Source organism: Rattus rattus, chromosome 2 (assembly GCF_011064425.1).
Source record: "Rattus rattus isolate New Zealand chromosome 2, Rrattus_CSIRO_v1, whole genome shotgun sequence".
NCBI classification, from domain to species: Eukaryota; Metazoa; Chordata; class Mammalia; order Rodentia; family Muridae; genus Rattus; species Rattus rattus.
Window position 1 is genome coordinate 182,566,849 of NC_046155.1, and position 9,721 is coordinate 182,576,569.

At 44.1% G+C, this 9,721-nt stretch overlaps 1 pseudogene; it reads left to right on the forward strand.

Annotated features, from left to right (window-relative positions):
• Positions 1 to 7,578: 7,578 nt before the first annotated feature.
• Positions 7,579 to 8,536, forward strand: LOC116892767 (annotated as a pseudogene).
• Positions 8,537 to 9,721: the final 1,185 nt, after the last annotated feature.

Genomic DNA, 9,721 nt, shown 5'->3' on the forward strand with positions numbered 1-9,721 from the left:
CTTGCCATCAGATTATCTCTAGTGTTACTTTGTTCTATTTCTGACAGTGGCTTCAAGCTGTCCTATAAGCCTGTGTGTCTAAGTGCTGTAGACCTGTTTTCCTGTTTTCTTTCAATGATTATGGGGACAGAGTGATGATACCTGCTTTTTGGTGATGTAGTTTTTCCTATCTACAAGTCTTCAGTTGTTCCTGTGGGCCTGTGTTCACCAGGGCAGGTCACTTGCAGCAGAAAGTTGGTCTTACCTGTGGTCCCGAGGGCTCCAAGTTTGCTCGTGGGTGCTGCCTGTGAGCTCCCAGCGGCAGCAACCAGCAAGATCTGGCGCCGCCGTTTCCGGGAGCCTCAAATGCACCAGGGTTCTAGATGGCGTTTGGTGTTTTCCTCTGGCGTCAGAGATGTGTGCAGAGTGCAGTCTCTTCTGGTTTCCCAGGCGTGTCTGCCTCTCTGAAGGTTTAGCTCTCCCTCCCACGGAATTTGGTTGCAGAGAACTGTTTATCCGGTCTGTCCCTTCAGGTTCTGGCGGTGTCTCAGGCCCAGCGGTCTTGCTGCTCCTGGGCCCTCCTCTGCGGGAACCCAGAGGCCGTATACAGTTTCCTCTTGGGCCAACGATGTGGGCAGGGGTGGGCAGTGTTGGTGGTCTCTTCCGATCTGCAGCCTCAGGATTGCCCACCCGACTAGGCGGTGAGATCTCTCTCCCACGGTGTCTGGGAGCAAAGAGCTGCTGCGGGCCGGGATCCTCGGGTTTGGGACTCTGGGTAAACCCCGGAAGTGCCCGGTCCTAGAGGAATTTTGCCTCTGTGTGTCCTGAGTTCACCATGCAGGTCTCTTGCAGCAGAAAAGTTGGTCTTACCTGTGGTCCCGAGGCTCAAGTTTGCTCGTGGGGTGCTGCATACTAGCTATACTAGCTCTCTGCGGCGGCAGCAACCAGGAAAATCTGCGCCGCCCTTTCAGGGAGCCTCCGTGCACCAGGGTTCCAGATGGCGTTTGGTGTTTTCCTCTGGCGTCAGAGATGTGTGCAGAGTGCAGTCTTTTCTGGTTTCCCAGGCGTGTCTGCCTCTCTGTAGGTTTAGCTCTCCCTCCCACGGGATTTGGGTGCAGAGAACTGTTTATCCGGTCTGTCCCTTCAGGTTCTGCTGGTGTCTCAGGCGCAGGGGTCCTGCCTCTCCTGGGCCCTCCCCCACGGGAACCCAGAGGCCGTATACAGTTTCCTCTTGGGCCAGGGATGTGGGCAGGGGTGGGCAGTGTTGGTGGTCTCTTCCGCTCTGCAGCCTCAGGAGTGCCCACCTGACCAGGCGGTGAGGTCTCTCTCCCACGGGGTTTGGGAGCAGAGAGCTGCTGCGGGCAGGGATCCGCCAGCCTGGGACTCGCAAAACCCATTTTTAAAAATTATTTTAAATCTTTTTTTATAGTCCAGTCATTATCCCCTCCTCCAACCCCCCTGGGGACCCCCTTCCCCATGTCATCTGCCCTCTGAAAATCTCTCATCCCATTCCTCCTCCCTTGTCTCCAAGAGAATGTCCCCTCCCCCCATCAGTCTGCCCCACTCCCTGGGGCCTCAATTCTCTGGAGGATTAGGTGCATCTTCTCTCACTGAGGCCACACCAGGCAGTCCTCTGCTGTATATGTGTCAGAGGCCTCCTATCAACTGTATGCTGCCTGTTTGGTGGTTTGTGTTTGAGATATCTCAGGGGTCCATATTAGTTGAGACTGCTGGCCTTCCTATGGGGTTGCTCTCTCAACATCTTCCAGCCTTTCCCTAATTCAACCACAGGGGTCCCTGGCTTCTGTTCATTGGCTGGGTATAAGTATCTGCATCTGTTTTGGTTAGCTGGTGGTCGGGCCTCTCAGAGAGCAGCCATGCTAGGTTCCTGTCTGTAAGCACACCATAGCATCAGTAATAGTGTCAGACCTTGGAGCCTCCCCTTGAGATGGATCCCAATTTGGGCCTGTCACTGGACCTCTTTTCTCTCAGTCTCTTCTCCATTTTTGTCCCTGAAGTTTTTTAAGACAGGAACAATTCTGGGTCAGAGTATTTGACTGTGGGATGGCAACCACACCCCTCACTTGATGCCTTGTCTTTCTACTGGAGGTGGACTCTACAAATTCCCGCTCTCCACTGTTGGGCATTTCATCTAAGGTTGAGTTCTGAACATCTCTCACCTCCCAGGTCTCTGGTACACTCTAGAGGGTCCCCTCCCACCCCCACTACCTCCTACCTACCAAGGTTGCTCTTTTCCTTTCTTTCTGCTAACCCTGATGACTTCACTTCTGTTCCCCCCACAATACCTGATCATGTCCCCCTTTCCCCCTCCCTGTCCCCTCTTCTACCTAAGTTCCTCTCTTCCTCTGTCTCCTGTGATTGCGTCCTCACTTGGGTCCATCTGCTTTTTAACCTTCTTGAATCCTGTGGGTTGTATCCTGGGTATTTTGTTCTTTTTTGGCTAATATCAACTTATTAGTGAGTACATACCATGCATGTCCTTTTGTGTCTAAGTTACCTCACTCGGGATGATATTTTCTAGTTCCATCCATTTGCCAGCAAAACTTAGGATGTCATCGTTCTTAATAGCTAAATAGTATTCCATTGTGTAAATGAACCACATTTTCTGTATCCCTTCTCCTGTTGTGGGCCATCTGGATTATTTCCAGCTTCTGGCTATCCCAATATGTTTTTCTATGAACATAGTGGTATATGTGGCTCTGTGGTATGGTAGGGCATCTTGGAACAACCCATTTTTTGTTAGAATATTATTTATTTATTTTACATATTTACTTTACAGCCCATGTACTGCACCCCAATTCATTCCTCCCACAATCCTTCCTCCTCCTGCCTCTGGTTCTACTCTGAGCAAGTGTGGATATCCCGCCTCCTCTGACCTTGGTATTTCAAGTCTCTGTTAGGCTAGGCACTTCCTCTCCCACTGAGGGCAACCCGCTTAGTAGAGCATATCCCAAGAACAGGCTACAGCTACTAGGATAACAGCCGTTCCAATTGTTCTGGACCCACATGAAGGCCAAGATGCACATCTGCCACATGTGTGTGGGGAGGCCTTGGTCCAGCCACTGTATGTTCTTTGGTTGGTGGTTCAGGCTCTGAGAGCCCCAAGGGTCCAGGTTTGTTGACTCTACAGCTCATTTTTTTTAAAAAAATTATTTATTTTTTGTATGTTAATACACTGTTACTGTCTTCATATACACCAAGAGTAGGCATCAGATCCCATTACAGATGGTTGTGAGCCACCATGTGTGGCTACTGGGAATTGAACTTAGGACTTCTGAAGGAGCAGTCAGTACTCTTAACTGCTGAGCCATCTCTCCACTCTGCACAACCCAATTTTGATGCTCTCAAACTATTTCTTGAAAATCAGATGATGATATAACCAGGCTTTCCACAAAATAACTTCACACATTTCATAACAGTGTACAAGATGTTCACCTCTGAAGAGCTCTTCCCTTGGGTCAGCTTGCTCTCACTGTGGCCTGCACCTCCCTATCTTCTCAGGTCTTATTTATAGCATCCGTTCAACCTCCACTTCCATTTCCTTAAGGCCGGGCAAGTCAGCTCCTCACCTTCATAGTTTCATCTTCATAATTGGGGACACAATGGGGAAATCAAATCTCTTGTGTGAGGACATGTGTATTCCCTGTAGAAGCCTGAAACAGAGGTGCACCTAGTTAGTACCATGGTGTTTCCTGATCTCCACAGAGGAAAGTCTGTATACGCGGAGCATAAGGTCTCCAGAGAGAAGGCTTCTCCCAGAGCATACAATGTTATAAAATCAGTGCACTCATGCACCAAGTTGTATGGATGGGGATGCTTTTTAAATAGGAGGTCAAATATCTGACCCAGTAGGTTAAGCAACTGTTCATAGGTTTTGAGCTAAAGATTATGCTTGAGATTCTGTCAGTGGTTTCCACCTTATCATCATTTCTGTCAGGGGATCCCATTTCAATTCTACTGGCATTTGAGGGGACTTGGCAAGTGATTGCTCTGCTCAGGTAAGAAAACCAGTTGCTTCAGTTGCTCCACCTTTCCTCTTCACACAAAGGCTGGATAACAGCTGGAGCTCTAAGCTTGCACAACTCATCAGTTCATAGAGGGATCAGAGTGAGGGTGGTCAATGGCAATTCTGTAGAAAGGAAACCCTGAGGAGAGAGCAGCTTCATCAGCATGAGAAGGAAAGTTAATGCTGCAGCCAGTTGACCATGCTGGTGAATTAGACAAGTTAGCACCAGGCACTCCATGTTAGAGCAAGAGGATCCAGTCACATCCAGTTCTTATAAAATATTCATTTAGATTTATTTGATAATTTTTTATTAGCGCACTCACTTGTCTATTTAAATAAGATTCTCTCTATATTATCTTATATTAACTTAATTTGTATTAAAAATTGAATATATCATTTTGTCCTCTATATAAGTTTTTAATTTTCTTTGGAGATTATTTTAATTATTTTATGAAACTTTTGAAATCAATAACATATTTTTGTACTTAGAATAGTTGACATTCAGGATTGGTATGTGTGTGTTTGTGTGTATGTCTGTGTGTGTGTGTGTGTGTGTGTGTGTGTGTGTGTGTGTGTGTGTGGTGTTGGCCCTTGAATGTTGAGGTCAGAAGTCAATATTAGGTGGCTTCTTCTATACTTCTATAATTCTTTTTATTCTTTTAGACAGGATCTCACAGTGTAGCCCTGATTGCCCTAGAACTCGCCTGTATCTGCTACCTGAGTGCTGGGATTAAAGGTATGGAGCATCATGTCATGATATCTACCTCATTTTCTATGACAGAGTCTCATGGAACTTGAGAGCTTGTCATTTCAGCTCTGCTGACTGAGCAATGAGTCCTGGAATCTGCCTGTCTCCACCCTGCCCCAGTGCTGGGGTAACAGATGCATATCACTATGTAGACTTGGGTATTTCTAGTGGTTTCTGGGATCCAACCTCAGGTCATCGTGCTTGAACATGAATAGCAATCAAGCTGTCTACTGAGCCATCTCCGTAGTCCTAGGTGATGCTTTTAGGACATCACCAGAGTCATACTTAGTAAATCAACTTTTATTTTCTCTCTGTTAATGTCCTAATGATCTGAACCACATGTATTGTGTCTTCAGTTTGTTCAATTCTGTCCTCTAACTCTCCTGTGCCATGTCCCATATTACAATTCTGTTTTGTCTCCCTAAAGCTTTATATAAAGGCTGGCATCCTCTGCTCTAGTACTCAAGTATCACTAGAGCTCATTCCCTTTACCTATGCTTCAAAAATAGTCATTTCCACTCTGGTTTTCTTACATGGCTGCCAGAGAAATGAACATTTTACTTTGTGAATCAGGGGAGGTCTGAAGATTTTGGGAGGAAGGGTGGAATTGCTTTGATGAGTCTTAGGAAACAGATGGGAAGAGAAGGTGTAAGAAATGGGAAGTCATCAGGGTTTCATATGCTAATGAGAAGAAACTTGAATGGAGGTCAGGATCTGGTAAGCATTTGTGGGTTTCTGGTTCTAAGGATGTGTGAGTAGTGACAATGGGGAGAGATCTGGAAATGAGGAATTGGTCTGGGAGTTGCAGGGAGAGTGGGGAGCTTGGTCCAAATTGGGGCTATAAAGGGGGAGTTGGACAAGGAGGAAAACAGCTGTATGTAAGACTGGAAAATGGCAGAGAATCAGGAATTCCATGCTTGTTTACTGCCTAACTGCTGAAGTTCCATCTCTCTCAGCCTAGCCCTCTTAACTGCAGTTTTCTACTGATGAATAAGATGCCTAAGTCAAAGCCAGAAATGCTGTGCAGAGGAATTCCTGACCATACAGATAGGGTTCCACATGCAGGGAGGAGCACAGGCTCAAGCCTGGGATTGTGGCAGGGTCAAGACCAGTTCCTAAGCCAGTGGTGCTCACACCCCACAGCAGCCTCAAGCTCCTAGAAAAGTCAGACAGTAAATGCAGCTCTTCTTTGCTCTCCTGTTGTTGATTATTTCCCTTCAGACACAGTAGTCAACTGAGGGAAGAGTCAGGGTTTCCCTAATTTAAATAATTATCACTCTATATATTTAGTAAATATCAATTAATCACTTTTATATATTATGTATATAGATATCTGTTTTCAGTTCTGGGACCAACACAAAATCTAGAACAAAATTACTGTCACCCTGCAGTTTATATTCTTGAGGGAGAATTAGGCATTAAACACAAGAACCCAACAGACTGGATTATTTATTTCCATTGGTAGTGAGTGCTCTGGCAAATGACAAGGCAGGTGATAGGAGTTAGAGACCTGGGTGGTAGGGATGCACACAGTCGCTCAGATGTCTTCTGTGGAGTGTATGGCTCAGGCTTAGCTGAAAGGGTGCAAACATTCCTTGGTGATGGTTGCTCAGACAGCGAGTGGGGGACACAAACTCCAAGTATAGCTGTATTTTCCTTTAAAGGGAGCAAGTGAGCCATAGATGCAGAATGGTCCTACATGGTGTTTTCTGAAGTCATCCCAAGAACCAATGGTAGAAAATTGGTTTCTAAAATTTCTCACTGGGGCAAATTTCAGTGAATTTGGTTTATCTGAACCAGAAACCAATGAAATATACTGGAAGCCATTTGACTTATGTTCATTTGCGGTCACTTTATCTACAAATCAATTTTTTGTGATATGGTCCATTTATTCAGATATATATGGTTTAGTTTTCAGTCTTAACAAAGTAAAAGAAATGTGCTTTGTTCTTTGTTATGTATAAAAAAATTTACCAAATATATTTACATTTAAAATTATCATAGATTTACTTTGTCTTGTTTTACTACTTGTCTAATTTGAAATTCTTTATTTAAAATTTATATACAAGTGTACAATTAAAAATAGCAGAAAGATGCATGCATCAGAGTAGTGGAAAGTGGATTCTAAATAACACAATGCTTGTGTATTTTCTAAGCGTGGGTTTGATTAAGTTTTTGCTACATAGAAAAATGCTGCCAAAGACAATTAGTTAATGTTTTAGCTTTAAAATTATTATTGTATTGTTATTGTTATTATTATCATGTATGTGTGTGTGTATGTGTGTATGTGTCTGTGTGTGTCTGCGTGTGTCATGGAGCACCTGTGGAGGTGACTTTTAGGAATTGTTTCTTCTGTCCACCATATTAAGGATGGACTATTTTTATTTTGTTACACCATACTCTTCAGACTAACCTTGAGGTTATGTGTATTTCACTTGGCTTTGCCTCTCACTCACATCTTGTCATAGGAGCACTGGGATTAAAGATTACTATATCATCCATATAAAAATCTTTTTTTAATTGTGGGTTCAAGGGATGGAACTGAAATCAGGGTGTGAGGCAAGTGCTTTCATTAGCTGAATCATTTTACCAGTCTTATTTTATAATTGTTAAATGATTTCTGAGCCAACATTATAACTTGTCCATTTGTGTTTTAAAGATTCATTGTTACAACTTACTGACTGTTCTTCAAAGATCATAGTCTGAACCTCTGTCAAAATGAGCAGGTCTTTACAATTTCTGCCAAGCTCTTCAAATTTGAACTCGGCTCCTGGTCTGTGACTTCATCTAATATGTACTATGTCCCTAAGACCAACCACAGGGTTCCACTATTGAAATGAGGAGGCAAAATCACAGCTCTACAGTTGACTTCATCCTCTTGGGATTTTCTAACTATCCTGAACTTCAAGGGCAGATGTTTGGGGCTTTCCTCGTTATTTATCTGGTGACTGTGTTGGGAAATGCCATCATTATCACAATCATCTTCCTGGACCAGAGCCTGCACATCCCCATGTACCTGTTCCTGCAGAACTTATCCTTAGTGGACCTCTGTTTCAGCACAGTCATTACACCTAAAATGTTGATGGTCCTGACCACTGAGAAAGCAACCATTTCCTTTGGGGGCTGTTTTGCACAGATGTATTTCATTCTTCTCTTTGGTGTGACTGAGTGTTTTCTCCTGGGATCAATGGCTTATGACCGATTTGCTGCAATCTGCCATCCTCTATCCTACCCAGTGATTATGAATAAAAGAGTGTTTGTGAAATTAGTAATGTTCTCATGGTTCTCAGGTACCATGATGACTACTCTACAGAGCATATGGGTGTTTAGCTTCCCCTACTGTGGCCACAGGGAAATTAACCATCTCTTCTGTGAGACTCCTCCTGTGCTGGAACTCGCATGTGCAGACACATTAGTGTTTGAAGTCTATGCTTTCCACAGGCACCATTTTCATTGTATTGGTCCCCTTTCTGTTGATACTCTTGTCTTATACTCGAATTCTCTTTGCCATCCTGAGGATGCCATCCACTACAGGGAGGCAGAAGGCCTTTTCCACATGTGCCTCTCATCTCACCTCTGTCACCCTCTTCTATGGCACAGGCAGTATAACTTATCTCCAGCCCAAATCCAGGTACTCACCAGACACCAAGAAACTGATGTCATTGGCATACACATTGCTCACCCCTCTGCTGAATCCACTTATCTACAGCCTGAGAAACAAGGAGATGAAAAGGGCTGTGTTGAAATTATGGCAAAGAAAAGTGGCTTTACACACAGGATGATTTGTTGATGAACTTGGTGTTTTTTTTTTTTTTAATCATGCTTTTCATGTCTATGGATTTTGAAGGTGATGAAAACAGAGTATATTTCTTGGTTAGAGTATGTCTTTCATGATATCCCTATGTTTGAAAACATATCATATTAATCTTCTTTTTAATATTTTAGAGAATTGTTTTTAAGATATATATGGTTATGAAATACAACTCACAGCTTATTGATCTACTTTCTGTTATTGACATCAGATCATTACTATAGCATTGCCATTAAGATGATGTTCCAATAAACATTTAATTCCTTATGTTCATATGTTTGGTGATTTTGTTTCTTTTTCCATTCATTCATTAATTAATTTTACTTTGCATTCCAATTGCTGTCGCCCCATCCCTGAGTTCCTTCCCATTCTTCCCTCTCCTCCTCCTGTGAGAGGGCCATACCTCCCCTGGATATCCCCCACCCTGGCAAATCAAGTCATTGCAGGGTTAGGTGAATCCTCTCCCACTGAAGGCCAGAAGACAATGCAACCCAGTTTGGGGAATGGTGTCTACAGACAAGCAACAGGTTTAGGAACAGCAGTTGTTGGATGACCCACATGGGGAACAAGTTGTATAACTCCTACATATGTGTGGGGGTCCTAGGTCCAGCCCATGTATGATTTTCTATTGGTGTTTATGTCTTCAAGGGCCCTCAAGTTTCCCGGATGGTTGACTCTGTTGGCTTTCATGTGGAGTTCCTATCCCCTCCCGGTCCCTTGATCCTCCCCCCAACTCTTCCACATGTCTCCCCAAGCTCCATCCAATGTTTGGCTGTGGGTGTCTGTATTTATTCCAGTCAGCTGCTGGGTGGAATGTCTCAGAGGATAGTTATGCTACGCTCCTGTTTTCAAGCATAACAGAGTATAGTGCTTGCCCTTGTGATGGGTCTCAAACTGGGCTGGTTGCTTATTGGTTGGCCATTCTTGCAGAATCTGCTCCATCTTTGTCCCTGCATATCTCTCTCTCTCTCTCTCTCTCTCTCTCTCTCTCTCTCTCTCTCTCCTCTCCCTCTCCTCTCCCTCTCCCTCTCCTCTCCCTCCCTCCCTCCCTCTCTCCCTCCCCCCCCCTCTCTCGTGTATTACTCAACTTTTATTGGTTATTTTAATTATTTACATTTCAAATTTTATCTCCCTTAATCATTTTTCCTCCACAAAT